The 15,981-nt window shown below is 37.3% G+C and overlaps 1 protein-coding gene across 2 annotated transcripts in view; it reads left to right on the top strand.

Annotated features, from left to right (window-relative positions):
• Positions 1-57: 57 nt before the first annotated feature.
• pnt (ETS transcription factor pointed) overlaps positions 58-15,981 on the top strand; it is a 186,626-nt gene continuing 170,702 nt past the window's right edge. For both annotated transcript variants that reach the window (XM_089738647.1, XM_089738646.1), the window contains exon 1: positions 58-248. The gene's annotated coding sequence lies outside the window, so the exon portion shown is untranslated. The remainder of the gene's footprint in view (positions 249-15,981) is intronic.

Genomic DNA, 15,981 nt, shown 5'->3' with positions numbered 1-15,981 from the left:
TTTGAATGGAGGCGCGCGTGTGTGCGTTCGACGCGGGCGCACCTACGGGCCCGCGCTGGTGTGCGCCGCACTCTGAGCACAGTACTCGACCAACCGGCCGCCGGCTTGTACTGCTGTCAGCTGCTATATCGCGCCGCGTCCCATCACAGTGTTATGCTCGCCAGTTCAGTGTGATCTCGCTGCGATAATCGTTTCACCGAGTGCCCCGTACATATCGCTAATCTGGATAAAATAATTAAAATCGAGAGGTAAGCGCCTCCGTCGTATATGTTTATTTTCATTCAAGTCCCGACGCCTACGCTCCGGCCCGTGTCGCGATTTGTGAGCGACGAATTTACATGTTTTAAGCTCATTCATAGAACGTTAGGGTCCGTTTGTATTATTATCGAACGTGTGATGTGAATGGGTGATTAAAACTAGTCAGGCTCAACGAAACGAAGATACGCGACGTCAACTGAATCACAATCACAACACGATGACGATATGAGGTTTTCTTTGTAATATGTTTTTCGTTTTCTCGGTATCGTAATCGATGGAATCGTTCAGTGGGCCGATCGCGATCGCGGTATCTAGGTGAAACCGCGTCCGTTCCATTTTAAGTATGTTTTTTTTTATCCCGGCGCTACCTGAGTCGAGTGGTCTCGTCTCGGGGCGGGTTGTAATGGCTCGGCCGCAGTCACTCCGGACCCGACCGCACCTTCAGACAACGCGTAATGCTGCAAAGTAGCTTTTTATCTGTACTCAACGATGCTATACGCTATTTATAGACATCTGTTTAGGAATTCTTAACCGGCAACTCGGAACGTTCATGTCGATTTATCATTTCGCAATAATTTCACTGCACCATTAATCATCTGGTCGTCGCTGGCGAGTGATGAAAAGATAAAGCCAATAAATCAAAAGTTTACGATTATGTTTACTTTCCAACAAAATTGCATTTCTCTGGTTAACCGATTCTCTCTGTGCACGCAATGTAATTGAATCAGCCCCAAAGCCAGTGACGTAATGACTGGATCACGTGTGTCTCACACTAAGTACAAATCATGATTATCGACACAAGTAGATAAGTAACTATCAAATTATACAAACGCTAATTCTCAAGACATCTGATAACGTTTCCGCTTAATAAATAACCAACTAAAGCTAATATTAATAGTGGAAATGAAATAAGGAAATTTCACTGGCTTTTCCAAAAAATTATGTAAATAAAGAATTGGATACAAATCTCGGGCAAACCCGTAAAATTTAACTGACGAGCCATACATTCTAATCCTTAACCTATTTTTAAACAAAACACTTTTAACTCAGTAGAAAGAAATGCTTCGACTTCTAAACTAAACTTTTACATCCTTTGTAATAAACGCGTAATGACTGTGTAATAAAATGTTGAAGTTCAGATTTTATTGAAACTCAAGACCACAGGCGAGATGCGGCCAAAGACAAAACTTTAATCACATCTGAAAATTACGTAGGAAAAATAGCTAGGCACTTACCTACTTAACAAGAGGTTTTCGAGATACGTACGATAAACGTCTAGAACAATATTATTATACTCTAATGACTCTAACTCTAAATTGTGCTTGGTGTAAGGATAACCAGTTCTCGACTCCAAAATTTTTGTGAATCTTCTAATAAAAATGTATTAAATAGGTCTTCTTTGCCTACCTATGAAGTTGCCGTTTTAAAATACCTACTGGCCATTTCAAACGTAATTTCTGTATGGGTGGAAATAAATTCTATTTTTAAATTCACTGATTTCTTTATTAATGATTGTTTTGTTTTCTATCTTTTTCATCAATATGCACACGATAAATATACGAGCAATTGTAGAATACGAGTTTCATAAGCGGTAGCAATGCCGCACAAACGTCTCTCAATATTAATGACTTGTACGGAGTGAATGTTACAAACGAACGCATGACTCGTTATTGGTTTGAACACGCCTGACTTCTCAAATTTTGATTTTAAAAAATTAACTTCTTCATCGTCTGAAAACTGAAGTCAACAACGACGAATTAAAGGTCGGTGAGAAGCTTATGATGCTCAATCTACCGCTAAGTTAACAGCAGCTTTCAACGTTAGCATCAATACTATATTTGTCCATTTGCGTCAAATTGACAAGGTAAAATAACTTGATAAGTGGGTGCCGCATGAACTGAACGATCGCCAACGCGACGTACGCGCTAAGGCATGCCTTGCGTTGCTTAGCAGACACAGAAACGAGGGGATTTTAAACCATAATATTGTCACCTGCGTTACAAAATGGATTATTTTTGATAATCGTAAGTAGTCATAATGTTGGTTAGACCCATCATGGTCACAGTTTGGTAGTCTAGTGCCGGTATAATTCATCACATCTTCTTACCAAATGGCACCTTATGCTCGCAAATTTCCGGCTAGCGTTGTTTAATCTCTCATCCCCGCAGCATCTACACGACAATTCTCAACCTCATACAGCCTAACAGACGGTCTCTAGGCTAACCAGGGATAGACGCTTTGCGTCATTCATCGTACTCACCAGACCTTGTGTCAACAGACTTCTACTTTTTCCAAAACTTGAATTACTACTTGGCTGAGAAAAAATTAAATACTCGAAAGACAGTACAAAAGGCCTTTGAAGAGTTTGTTGGCTTCCATATACCTGTTTTCTTCTAGAAGGACATTGAAAAATTAACACTGCGCTGGCAGAGATGCATCGATACCAAATATTTGTAAAAAACGACTTTAACTTTCTTTAAACTAAACGGCAATTTCATAGGTTTCATCGGGTTTGACTAGTGATTTATAAATCAAATCTTCATATCAATATAGGGAGGGTTACTCGTTACTACAGTTAATTTTTTGTTTCAATAAACTTAGACTCAATATCGGTATTGTCTATTTATTTGTGCCGAATTTTAATTAGGTATATCAGATTCCTAACCAATAAAATACTTCGTTTTTCCAAATGAATATGTATTATATTACATAATAATATCCATTAGCAAAAGCTAGCGCAAATTAGATAATTTCTATTATTACCACGAACTATATGATTTTTATTGACATACACGCTTGCCTGTTCAGGTGTCATCATGACCCACCTTTTATTAAGTATTTAAGGGACAACATCATGTAGACACATACAGGGGCAGCCAATATTGAGTGTTAAATTTCAAAGGCTTTGTATAAAATATTACATTTTTGGCATTTTGATGTGAGATCATAACACCATTACCATTTTATTTGGGGATCTGGGTATACTTCTGGGTATTTTACCAATTCATGAGACATTTTTCTTAACAGCAAACGTCTTGCGAGTATTAGTTTGGTGAATACGGTAGATGATGACCCACAGTTCTTGTAATGTTAAAACGGTTTGTAGAATTTGAGGTCTTATTATAAAGGGTTATTAGAGAATCTATAGACAAGTCGATCGATATTAATACTTCAAATCAAAATTTTCAGCACGAAATTGATTTAAGAAAAATCGCACAGCCTTATTCTAATATTTTCTAACAGATAAGGACAATTTTCTTTCGTTTTTCAACCGATTTTTTTGTTTACTATTTATTGAAGAGATTTATTGATGGTAATTTAATAACAAATGGAAACAGAATAGAGACAGAAACCCCGACCATTACAAGAAAAAAGTCAATAACAAAAAGGTTTCTCTAAATATGGCCGAATTTCGATCATGGACAAGCACTAGTAACTATGAGCCACCTACACTATAGAATAGAAATAAATAGGCAATTCAATAATCGTTTGAATGACATTGATTTACTTTCTTATACTCTTGCTAAAATAAGCATAGATATCATAAAATTTTCATTAATATACCTACGTTAACACACGCTCGATTTTTGCCTTTTAAATTCATTAAAATTGGTTATTTTTGGAATATCACTTAAGATACCAATCAAATTGATAGAATCTCGTGAAGCGCATAAAATATCATATATGATCGCACACAATTATAATACATTTCATAAAAACGCATAAGAATAACATTATAATAAATTTTCATATTAAAATTTTGTGCTGGAGTATGGAGAACTGGTTTTCGGAGAAATAAATATTAGGTACCTTCCCGTTAGCTCCGAGATAACGCATGATAGCTTTATCTTAGAAAACCTCTGTTAGTAGATGACCGAACCGCAGTATAGAAAAACGTTCTTTAAAATAATGTCTAGAAGAAATCTAGTCTAGTAGATATAGCCGAAAACGGCTTTTGTTCGTTGTGAAGTCCGGTACTGAGATATAGTATAGAACTAGGTATGATCTTATGATTAAAATAAAAAGAAGCATATGGTTCAAAACCGAAATGGCGAGTGTAATTAAAAAATCAAGCTTAGTAAGTTTATCGAGGAGAGCGGGATCGAGAAAGAAACAAAACTAACGCTAACACATATACTTTCATATTTTTTTTAACGCATATGTGTATATTGGTTCCATATTTCCGCTGAGGAATAGGTATTATGGCATATGATATTAGGCATCTAGGAGACCGAGGAATTAAGCCGCTGCTTGATTTGTGTAACCAGGTATGGAGGACAGGCAAATGGGTCAAAGACTGGAAAGAATCTCTGCTTGTTCCACTACACAAGAAAGGATCAACGCGAACATGTAGTAATTACCGAACAGTGGCGTTAATATCGCTAGTAAAGTAATACTTTATGTAATTAACGGAAGACTACAATCCTATATTCAGTGGCAGATCCCTAGTGAACAGGTGGGTTTTGTGAAGGGTCGAGGAACACGAGAACAAATTGTAAATGTAAGTCAAATCATTGAGAAAAGTCGGGAGTTTAACATGCCAATACTCTTGTGTTTCATAGATTACACAAAGGCTTTTGATTGTGTTTGGTGGGACTGTTTGTGGAGAATTCTGCGGGAAATGAGCGTACCTCATCATCTAGTATCATTGATCGCTAGCCTTTACCGGGATGGTGTGTCTATGGTCAGAGTGAATGATGTCATCTCGGGACCTTTTAAGCCGGAAAAAGGTGTGCGACAGGGGTGCATACTTTCTCCTATTCTTTTCAATGTGTATGAAGAATATATAATGAGTAAAGCCTTAGAGGAGTGGGAGGGGGGCATCTCAGTCGGTGGCATGAAAATTAGCAATCTGAGATATGCGGATACCACGCTTTTCGCGTCATCTGAGACGGAACTTGCTGACCTATTCCGTAGAGTGGAGTATGAAAGTCTCTAACGTCATGAAAATGAGACTCATCCGAACCTAAGTTTTCTCAATCCTTCTCTACGGGGCAGAGTCCTGGACAATTAGGGCATCCGAGCGCAAGAAAATAAACGCATTTGAAATGTGGTGCTGGAGACGAATGCTCCGAATTCCGTGGACGGCCAAGAAGACAAATAAATCTATCCTGGATCAGCTGCGCATTCGAGTCAGGCTCTCAACAATCTGTTACCAGAGGATCCTCAGCTACTTCGGTCATATTGCCCGCCAACAGTCAGATAACTTGGACAAAGTGATTGTGACGGGTAAAGTAGAAGGAAAGAGACCCCGCGGCGGATTACCTAGCCGTTGGTGTGATCAAGTAACCGCTCTAATTGGGTTGCCAGTCGCAACCGCCATTCGAGAAGCTGAGGACCGGACGAGATGGAAACAGCTCACAAGACAGGCCACGGTCAAGTTTCAGGGACACGACCTTCAGCAATGAAGAAACCGACGAAGAAGTATATTGGTTTTAATTTTTAACAAAATACTGGATTAAAACTTTAAATTATAGAATAAGTAAAGTTACTAATTGGAGTCTCGTAAAGTTATAATTGGTAATTGACTTTTTTATTTCCTCAAAGGCCCACAATACTATCTATCTCTATGAAATTTCACTTTTGCAATACTTTTAATGTAAGGAACGTAACCTAGAAAATTTTGTCAAACATTTTTCAATTTTAGTACATTGAAATCTTGACTAAATATTCTATACTAATATAATAAATGTTAAAGTGACATTGTTGGTTTTTAAGCTTTCACGTCTTAGCTTTACGTTGTCAGGACTATAAAAAAATACGCAGCTTTCATCAACGAAAAAGTATTATTTATTCTTGGGAGATTTATTTTGTTTTTACATTAACGGGAACGAAACCGCGAATAATAGATATAATATAATGTTAACAAATAATTCATAGTGTTTCAATAATCGCGCATAACGGCTTCTTTATTATGGCATCGTCGTAAATATTGTAATAGTTATTGGTTGAATAAAATGGATGAACGTTTGATGGAACAGCCTTGAAAACCCTTCATTGCAATTTTATTTCTTTCATATAATATGCGTAAAAATGCCGATTTTTTTTTATTGCCCTTGTAGGCACGCGAGCATACGGCCCACCTGATAGTGAGTGGTTACGGTCACTCATGGACGTCTGCAATCCCAGGGGCAGAGCCAAGCCGCTGCCTGTAATTTAAATGCTTACAAACACTTATATATGCTCAAGTCTTCTTTCTAATCGTACACTCTTGACAGAGTAATCGTGGTCATAAGCTCAAGTACTATAATTCTATTATCAAATATCTCTAAAATGTTACGCGAGTATCACAGCAGCTGCGTTTTGATTAAAAAAAAATACTAAACAGTGTATTTGCGTTTCTATGGAGAGCGTCGGTAATGCGCGTCTTTATCATTTTATCAGACGCCTACCCGGTCGCTTGTGTTATCTAACGAATGAAGGCCATAACCGTTCTCCGGTGCTATTGAAATTCATACCTAAGCGTTATGCATCCAGGAGAAGTACAGATTACCCGGATAAATATAGCCGAGGCGCCCGATGTAAACAATGCGAGGTTAAATGTCAATCACGTTCTACCTAATGGATATTGAAGTAATTCCAGTCAAATAATGCATAAAAGAACACCTTTTTTTCGTTATTCGGGGTAGCAAACAAATAGGTTTACAAACCAAATGTAAATTTTAATAACAAAATTAAGATAAGCCCTATATATACTATGATACACTAACTCCGTGGTCCGCTGTCGATATTAAATTTGCGAGACTTGTGTTTTATGTGAGAGGAATAAATTATAATTCGTATTAGTTTAATTATTAATTAATTTTTTTTTTTTTTTATTATTTTAAATATTAAAAAATAAACTTTTTTTACTGCGTAAAACTTATTCATTGGCAGATATGGTTTGAAAATGTTTTTGAAATTTAGTTTCGTAATCATTGTTTTATTGTTTTTTGGAACATTTCGATATCTTTTAGTAGTCGTCGTGGCCTAAAGGATAAGACGCCCGGTGAATTCGTATCAAGCGATGCAACGGTGTTCGAATACCACATGCGGGTGCCAATTTTTCTAATTAAATACGTACTTAACAAATGTTCACGACTGACTTCCACGGTGAAGGAATAACGTCGTAAAATCAAATCCGCAAAATTATAATTTGCTTAATTATTAGTGGTAGGACGTCTTGTGAGTCCGCACGAGTAGGTATAGTAACCGGCAAACTTCGTGAGCAAATGACCTTGACTGCGCAGAACCGAATTTTAGATCACTTTGGTGGTGAGGGTGAGGCGCGACGGCAGGGGAAATCGTATCGAGCGCGTTATTGGTAGATCAGTCGAACCTTGCGCCCCGCACTGCGCCTTCGTTCCGCTTGCTCCCAAAAGTACGCTTGCGTACAGTAAAAAGTCTATCATTATTAATCGTTAAGTTATTTGTTATAATTGCTTGTTGACTTTGTTGCCATTGCTATATGTTGAGTGTTTGTTGATTTTTTATAAAAAATACACTATGGCGTAGTATTCAAAAGAAAGGGTAGAAAAATTGTGTACGACGTATATTGCTTCATTATAAAACAGGAGAAGAATGATATGGAAAAAGTAAAACAGACTTCGGAAGCAAGAAAAACATCAGTGAGTACTGCTAGGTGCATTATTAACGAAGCTAAAGACTCTGGCTTGCTCGCCGTGTTTCGGACTCCGGGTAAGAAAAGATCAGGGAAGAAGAAAGTTACCGGAATGGATAGTTTCGTTCAATCTGTAATAAAAAGATGTAATCATAATAACAAGCAGCGAAACTCCATATCGTAGAGAAAGGCTTCGAAAAATTTAAAGAAGATATAAATTTGAATGGCTCGGAATGAAGAATGATGGAAAAAAAAACAGAAAGTAATCGGAAGCTGGTAATTGAAAAAAGTAACATTCGATTACTACGAATCGAATATCTTCAAAAAATAATTAATTATAGACAAAAAAGAAGACCGAACCGACCGAGTTGTAATAAACTACACCGATGAGCCCTATGTCGACTCATCACGATGATAGCGACTCGGGTGATGAAAACAGTGATGACGATGATGGTCATGATTATGATAACGAAAAAAAAATCACAAATACCAGCTTCGCTTCAATTGAACCAAGACCTGGCAACAGCTCTAGTTTTGACTAAATAGAAGGAATATCTATTTTACCCCAAGATTAAATTATTACAATTATTAACCTATATTAAATACATAATATGTTGATTTTAATAATTTAATAGCATTATGACGCAGAGTAAATATTGTTTTTGCACGTGAGTGTACCATGCGCGAACTTACCCCCACTACGTCGACAAATGCTCAAGAAGTTTGCCGGCTATTATGCCCTGCCTGCTTATTTCTGCCCTGAAGCAATGCGTTTGTTATGCGTTAATGCGTTTCGTTTTGAAGGATGGGGCAGCCGTTGTACTGTTACAACTAAGTCCTTACAACTCTTGTCTCAAGATGAGTGGCGGCATTTACGTTGTAGTTGTCTATGGGCTCCAGCCACCACTTAACACCAGGTGGGCCATGAGCTCGTCCACCCATCTAAACAATGAAAAAATATCTTTACTGTTTTCTGATGACGTCTTGAAAGGCCAACAACATGATTTTTAGTCATGTCAATCACTAAATTGTCATTATTATTTTTTAATTTCGACACTCCTAAGTGCTGTTTCCTCTGATTTTTTTTTAATATCTAGCACATAAAACAATTTTCACATTAACAATAACGATTAAAAAAATACGACAAGACCAGACAAAACATTGCTCTATAAGCCAATTAACTTCCCTCAAAACAAGTTAAGCGAAAAATCGAACTATCAGTAGTAATGTTACATTAGAAGAGTTCGCCTCGGGACGCTCGTCCGACAACAAAAAAATGTGTCGATCAACATCTGACGAACTAGTTGCAGCCGAGGTTCGGTGCACTATCGGAGATCAGAGGGCGAAGGGGTGGAGGGGCGACATCTGCGTGGCAACGTTTTTCAGGGCTGACTGCTTCTCTAAAAATACTCTGTTAGGCATTTCGTTTGACGTTATCAGACGATTGTGAGTTTTTTGTATGTTTCAATGTAAATTTACTCAACGCTTTAGGAAGAGAATAATCAAATAAAAATGTTGACACGTGATATGAACAACATTGTCTTGTTAATTTAAAAAAAAAATCGTCTCACAAAAAACTATAATAAGCTTCTCACTGGCTAACTTGACGAGAAAGAAATAATTCCACTTGTGATAGGAAACACAAAGAATAGTCAACCCTATGTGGTTTTAGTCTGCGTGAGCGCATCTGTGTGCGTGTAGGGTGCAGTACACCTTGCACGCAACGGGACCCGACCCGAGCAGGTAGAGACGCTTGACATACGTATTCTACTTTCCTTATAGCGAATAATATCATTACAAACGCTAAACAGTGTGCTTAGTGCGAGTTTTTTAACGTCTTCGATAGCGTAAGAGTTAACCCAATTTTGTGTGCAGTTGGAACAGTGCCCCTAACGGCAAACGTAGGCAAACGATCCCATTCCATACAAATATGAGCTAACTCTTACGCTATCGAGAACGTTCAAAAACACGCACTAAGAACACAGATCCCTATACGAAGTTAATCCAACATCCCCAAACCTCTTCTTAACATTATTACTAGCTTAATATAAGCTACAAAAATACGATTGTTCTTTTAAAATACGTGAAAAAAATAAAGCACAGTATCTCCCTCGCTACGGTTTAAGATTATCGGCCATTAATAAATTGTATATATTTTATCACCTCAACGTATCATATTCAAATCTGCGAGGTGCTAGATATTAATTTCGAGTTGTTACAACGGCTGTGCTATAGGGAAGGGAAGGGCCTCCATGCGATAGTGCGATAGTTGCGGTAGGCAGCGGCTTGGCTCTGCCCCTGGCATTGCTGAAGTCCATGGGCGACGGTAACCACTCACCATCAGGTGGGCCGTATGCCCGTCTGCCTACAAAGGCAATAAAAAAAATAAAAAAAAGGAGCTCTCACTATTGATTACACACTGATTGAGTAGATGATTATGGGACCGTACTATACATATTCGATCTCGAAAATATGAGAAGCTATTAATGAACAACGTCGTCGAAAATATTAAAACGCTCTCAAGATGCTCACAGTTTGTCTAACGAAAACCAATATGTAACAACATAAGACACTGACTAATCACGAAAGGAATAAAGCGTAGTTTTTGAGATTTTCTAGATTTACGTGACGATCTTTATACAACAGAATACAAAACATGTGAATATAGAATAAAACTAAGATTTAAAAATATATTCTGTTCTTTATTTAACGAAAAACTACAAACATTTGAAAACTGCGTCGTCAAATTTCGAAGCCGTATTCAAATTTTTTAGCTTTAGTTTTTAATACATTTTTAGATTTTGATTATATAATAAACATCATCAAAACATAATAAGACATCCAAATAAAATGGCATGCTAATTTCGGCTTAACGTTAAGACCGTTGAGAGGATGTAAAACTCATTTCAAAGCGCGATAAGACAGAGCCATAAGACAAATTTGATTCAAGATTTCCGAAAAATAAAAACAAATCGGAAACACTTAAAACATTTTTCAATTACATAAAAGTGAAATCGATTTGTTGAATAACTCTGTACAACCTACATGTAACGGCCATTAGTTGAAGATAAGATAATCGTGATACGACAGAGATGATAATAATATGAAAACACCTGTGGCCGCCGCGAACAGAATCACGCTATACAAATTAGTATAATATATTATCATCTGACGAAAAGGTAGCTTAATTTACATTATTGAATAGCATTGATGATGATGAACAATCTCAACATATTTATTCAGAAAGGAACTCTGCGTCGCCTTTCTACTTAAAGGACAAAAAAGGATAAACTTAAAAGATAGTTTCTCAGTCATCAAACAAAATCAAAGTAAATTATATCGCCTCAAATAACAAGCGGGTGACTTGAATTATAATACTTTTATACTTGTAATATTTAAAATTTCTTCATGCTGTCATATGAATAACTTTTATCTGTTTAATCAACTATAAAATGAATAAACAAGCTTAAAATCGAACAGACAGTCTAAGCCCAAAGAAAGACGCTAAAATTAGCACATTTCTCGCCTATTTCTGCCGTGAAGCAGTAATGCGTTTCGGTTTGAAGGGTGGGGCAGCCGTTGTGATTATATTGAGACCTTAGAACTATATCTCAAGGTGTGTGGCGCATTTACATTGTAGATGTCTATGGGCTCCAGTAACCATTTAACACCAGGTTGGCTGTGAGCTCGTCCAAACATATAAGCTATAAAAAAAAAAACATTTCACGTCAGGGATTAGGTACCTCTTTTTTCCCCTAACTATTTGCTGGGACTAACCAGCTACGCGCGGATGGGAAGATATTACCGCAGCACTGAATAGTTGAATCAGTAGTGTACTATCAGATAATAAGCTTACATGTCATCTTTAATGGTGTTTCAATTATGAATTCTATAATTATCGCCCAGTGATCAAAATATAATCGTAATTCATCATTCTAATTTTTATAGTGTTTGAACGTACACATAGAATGTATTTTATGTATTTGTAACACAGTACAAGTGGTAACTTTTTTTCCATCTGTACTTGTTTTCTGATTCAGTTTTAACGATGCTAAATCTCACAGTCTTCTGTAAGCGTAATGTGCTACAAAAAATACAAGAAAATACATAGCTAGAATATAAATACAATATATTATGTAGTATGTACAACATGAGATTCGATTATAAATCTACTGAATGCCCAACAAACATGCCTCGTCTAAATTCGGGCAAAGCCAGTTATGTACATAAAAAAAAATTGGTAGTAAGAAGGTAGTATAAAACGGTAGCTAGCTAACTTTTTTAGCTTCAACATGAAAAAAATCAAAACACACATGTTATTTTTAAACGTTTTTTTGTCACTGTTTTGCTTATAATACTAGCAAGCGCTAAAACGTTTCCATAAAACATCAACATTAAATCAGAATAACGTAAGTCTTTCTTTAGTGACTTCTGAATAGGCTACTTACATACCTTCGGTTAGTTACCAGAGTCCATAGGCATAAATACCTTAAAACATGGAGGCATGATTGCTTTAGGACTGTAACTTCTTTGTTCTACCTATGCTGATAGCCTTGACGTGTAGGTGAGCTTACGGGGCTCAAATTGGAGTGTTGCTAACACTGGCTCTAGCAAGAGCAGTGCTTCGCAGGAACTACCACAGGATCGGAAACGCGACCCACTGAGAAGATCCGGCGAGAAACTCAGTGGGCAGGACTGTAATAAGATATACATATTATACTTATAAATACGTTTTTCTGGCATTCTATTGCTTATTATAAACTGGCACGGATAAATATCACTATCTTGTCTATTTCTGCCGCGAAATAGTGATGTATAGCTTGAAGGATAGGACAATTGCGATACAACACAGTTGAAACTTTGACTTCATGTCTTAATATGGGTGGCAGCATTCAAGTTGTGATCTCCATAGGGTTTGGTAGCCACTTTACAGCAGATGGAATGTAAGCTCGTTAACCCATCTAAGCAACAGTAAAAAAAACAGTGCGCGACCTCAAGACACGTCCTATATTCCCCGAATCCTGAGCACGCAGGAGCCAGTCACCGTCGTTGCCCTAGACATGTACTTACGGATCAGATCCAATAACCCTTGCATTAGACGCCTTCCGCTCTAACATTAGGAGTAGGGACCCCGGTAACCGTACTCGTCGAAATCGCCAAAGAGTTCAATGTGCAACCTAACCTTAATATCAGCCCGTTGAGTTTCTCGCCGGATCTTCTCAGCGGGTTCGCGATTCCGATCCGGTAGTAGATTCATTCGCGAAGCAGCTACTCTTGAGTTGTTAGGTCTCCCTTGGAGGCGCTCGGGTAGCTGTTAGCAAATCCCGCACCTTCAGGCTTAGCCCTTGCTCGCCCACCTGTCCTTGTGAAACTGGAAAGGCCTCCGGGCCACCAGTAAGCCGGGAATAATAATAAAAAAAAAAGTCCTATCGCAAAAATCAAGATAATGGTTTTGGCAGATATGAGAGATTTTAACGACGATATTACTGACTTTGCAGAAGCAGTAGGATTGGGTTCAGATAAAAACCGGACCGGCCATTGCCGCCTTAGTACCACATTTCAAATACATGGCTATTAAATGAGCTGTAGTATCTATTTTTGCATGATTTTATTTGAAAACAAAACATTAATAAGCATGCCGATCGCGCACAACGTTCCATACAAAGCTGGCACAGTAACAATTCAGTCCAACTACTAAATATAGCACAAAATAAAACAACTGTCTCTTGCCCTTCATTCGCAGCCCTTATTTTATGATATTTTGAATCATAACTCTCTACATTTACAGTTCATAATCATTTGCTGTGTGTGGGCTTTATAATTGGTTGACGCGGCCGTCTGGCGGGTGCACCAGAATTTTTAATTATGAATTAATTAGTAACTATCAACAACACAAACTTGCCTAATCGCGATTACTCAGTCAGGCATATTTTTGTACCTTCGTAATGTAGATTATACTAGATAAGACACTATTCTCAATTAAACTTAGGTAGAAAACGTAGATATGTTTTGTTTTGTAAAGAATAAATATCTATACAAATAAATAAAATTGGAGTGTCTGTTTGTAATAATAAAATAACCACTTTTTACCAAATGCGTAAGTATGTATACCACAGTACCTACATGTACCAGAATATATATGTTTTTTAATTTTTGTGTGCCTGTCTGTCTGTCTGTCTGTTTGTCTGTTTGTTCCAGCTAATCCTGGAACGGCTGGACGGATTTTGACGAGACTCACTGATAGGTAGCTGATGTTATAATAGGAGTAACTTAGGCTACTTTTTTTAGACTAGCTTCGCCCCGCGGCGTCACCCGCGACACGAAAATAACCGCGGGTAACATCACGGGACTCAGCTAGTAAACAATAAGTTTAAAAAAAAAAACAAAGCAACAACAGTTCCCAAGCACAAAATAATTTTGAATAAATTATTAGATTTAACATATTTAATATGTTTCATTTAGTACCTACCACCTTCTAGTCTTCCAGTAATAATAATTACATAGTCGGTAATGCAACGCTCCCATGTGTTGAGGTCGATGACACTACGATAAACAATACTAAACATATCACTGAACACACTTCATATCTGACCATCCCACGTACATTCTGAATACATTATTATAATTATTAAATATATCCTTTCCTTACATTTAAAGGTTACTTATCGACGCTTTTAAGTAACAAGTACTCAAGCATACTAAGGCCACTTGAAATATTTTCAGCATCGCGAATCTACACGCCTCGTCTCAAGCGCTAATGAATATTAAATTCTTCATACTTTCGTAGTAACTGGTAATAATAATACCTACAAAGAATTAAGAATAAATTTAAATATAAAATTGACGAGCTTATCGAAGGATCAAGTTTCTTTAGCTCTAGATCGATGAGATTATTGTCTGCTCCAAATTCAATTGCGGATAATGTCTCTATTTATATTTCTGAATTTACTCTTTTTCCCTCTAGAATAAGACTAATCGATTAGCAACAACATTATTAAATAACGGTTTTTTCGTCCCATATTCATTTGCTAATCCAATTCATTGATTTAAAAAGAATCTCCAGCTGATTATTACAGGATGATCCATATACGATGATTAATAGTGACCACGTCAATGATTGGTATTGTGGGCATTAACAAAATAGTGTGGTTCACTTTTTTAAACAGTTTATTCAATGAAATTCCTTAACACTTGTGTTTACAAGTGGGTGTCGCATTGCAATCGGGTAGGCCAAGGCTTGTTACGTCGGAACGCTCAGAAAATAAGACTCCAGTGTATCGTTGACAACTTGGTTAAAGGCGTGATTGTAACGTAATACCGCATCATAAGCATACCAAACGTTTTGACATATTATAAGATGCAGAGTTTTATCTAATCGTTTATCTCCGGTAAACGAAAACAACACTGGATTTACGTGTACTAATATTCGTTCTTGGAGGTGTTTACTTCACAGCGGCCCGCAAACATGTGCCGATTCTGGCAAGCTCCTGTTTCACACATTAGTCACAAAATTATGAATGGGTAAAGGGGGCCGCGGATTGTGTAGGGGGGAATGGCGCTAAAAATAGTCCGCCAGCAACAGGTGGTCTCTGCTCCTCACCCTTCCACCCACGCACATTAGCTTCAAACTCGTGCAGATCAGATTTTTCAACTTAATCATTTTGAACTTTATTGCGAGAGGCTCGAAGAGGCTTGAATATCATTGTTTAAGTCTGATAATTTCTCATCACTTCCAACTATGGTCACAAGGCAGACAATGAAGGTTCAATTGAAAAACGAAATTGTGTCTCAAACGACAGATCAAATACGATAGAAACAGATTTCAATTTATCAAAGAGTTACTTTAAAAAATTGTCTAACTTTGAGCCTAAAATTTACTTAAATATTTCTGTTCTTTTGCTATTGTAGGCAGACGAGCATACGGCCCACCCAGTGCCCGCCCAATCATTGCCATCAACAATGCCAGTACAGCCAAGTCGCTGCCTAAAGGGTTACTGTTATGCTTTTTGTTTTGACAACAAATGTCGGATATCCGTCCAAATGGGCGATGGTTCAATCATAGTCCATTAAATTTTGAGGAAACGGAAAGAGACACAGCTCTTTTACTGTCTTAAAATCTTAGA

Source organism: Bombyx mandarina, chromosome 25 (genome assembly GCF_030267445.1).
Source record: "Bombyx mandarina strain Sakado chromosome 25, ASM3026744v2".
Classification (NCBI taxonomy): domain Eukaryota; kingdom Metazoa; phylum Arthropoda; class Insecta; order Lepidoptera; family Bombycidae; genus Bombyx; species Bombyx mandarina.
The sequence above is the reverse complement of the archived record's forward strand: the minus strand, read 5'-3'. Positions and strand labels throughout refer to the sequence as shown.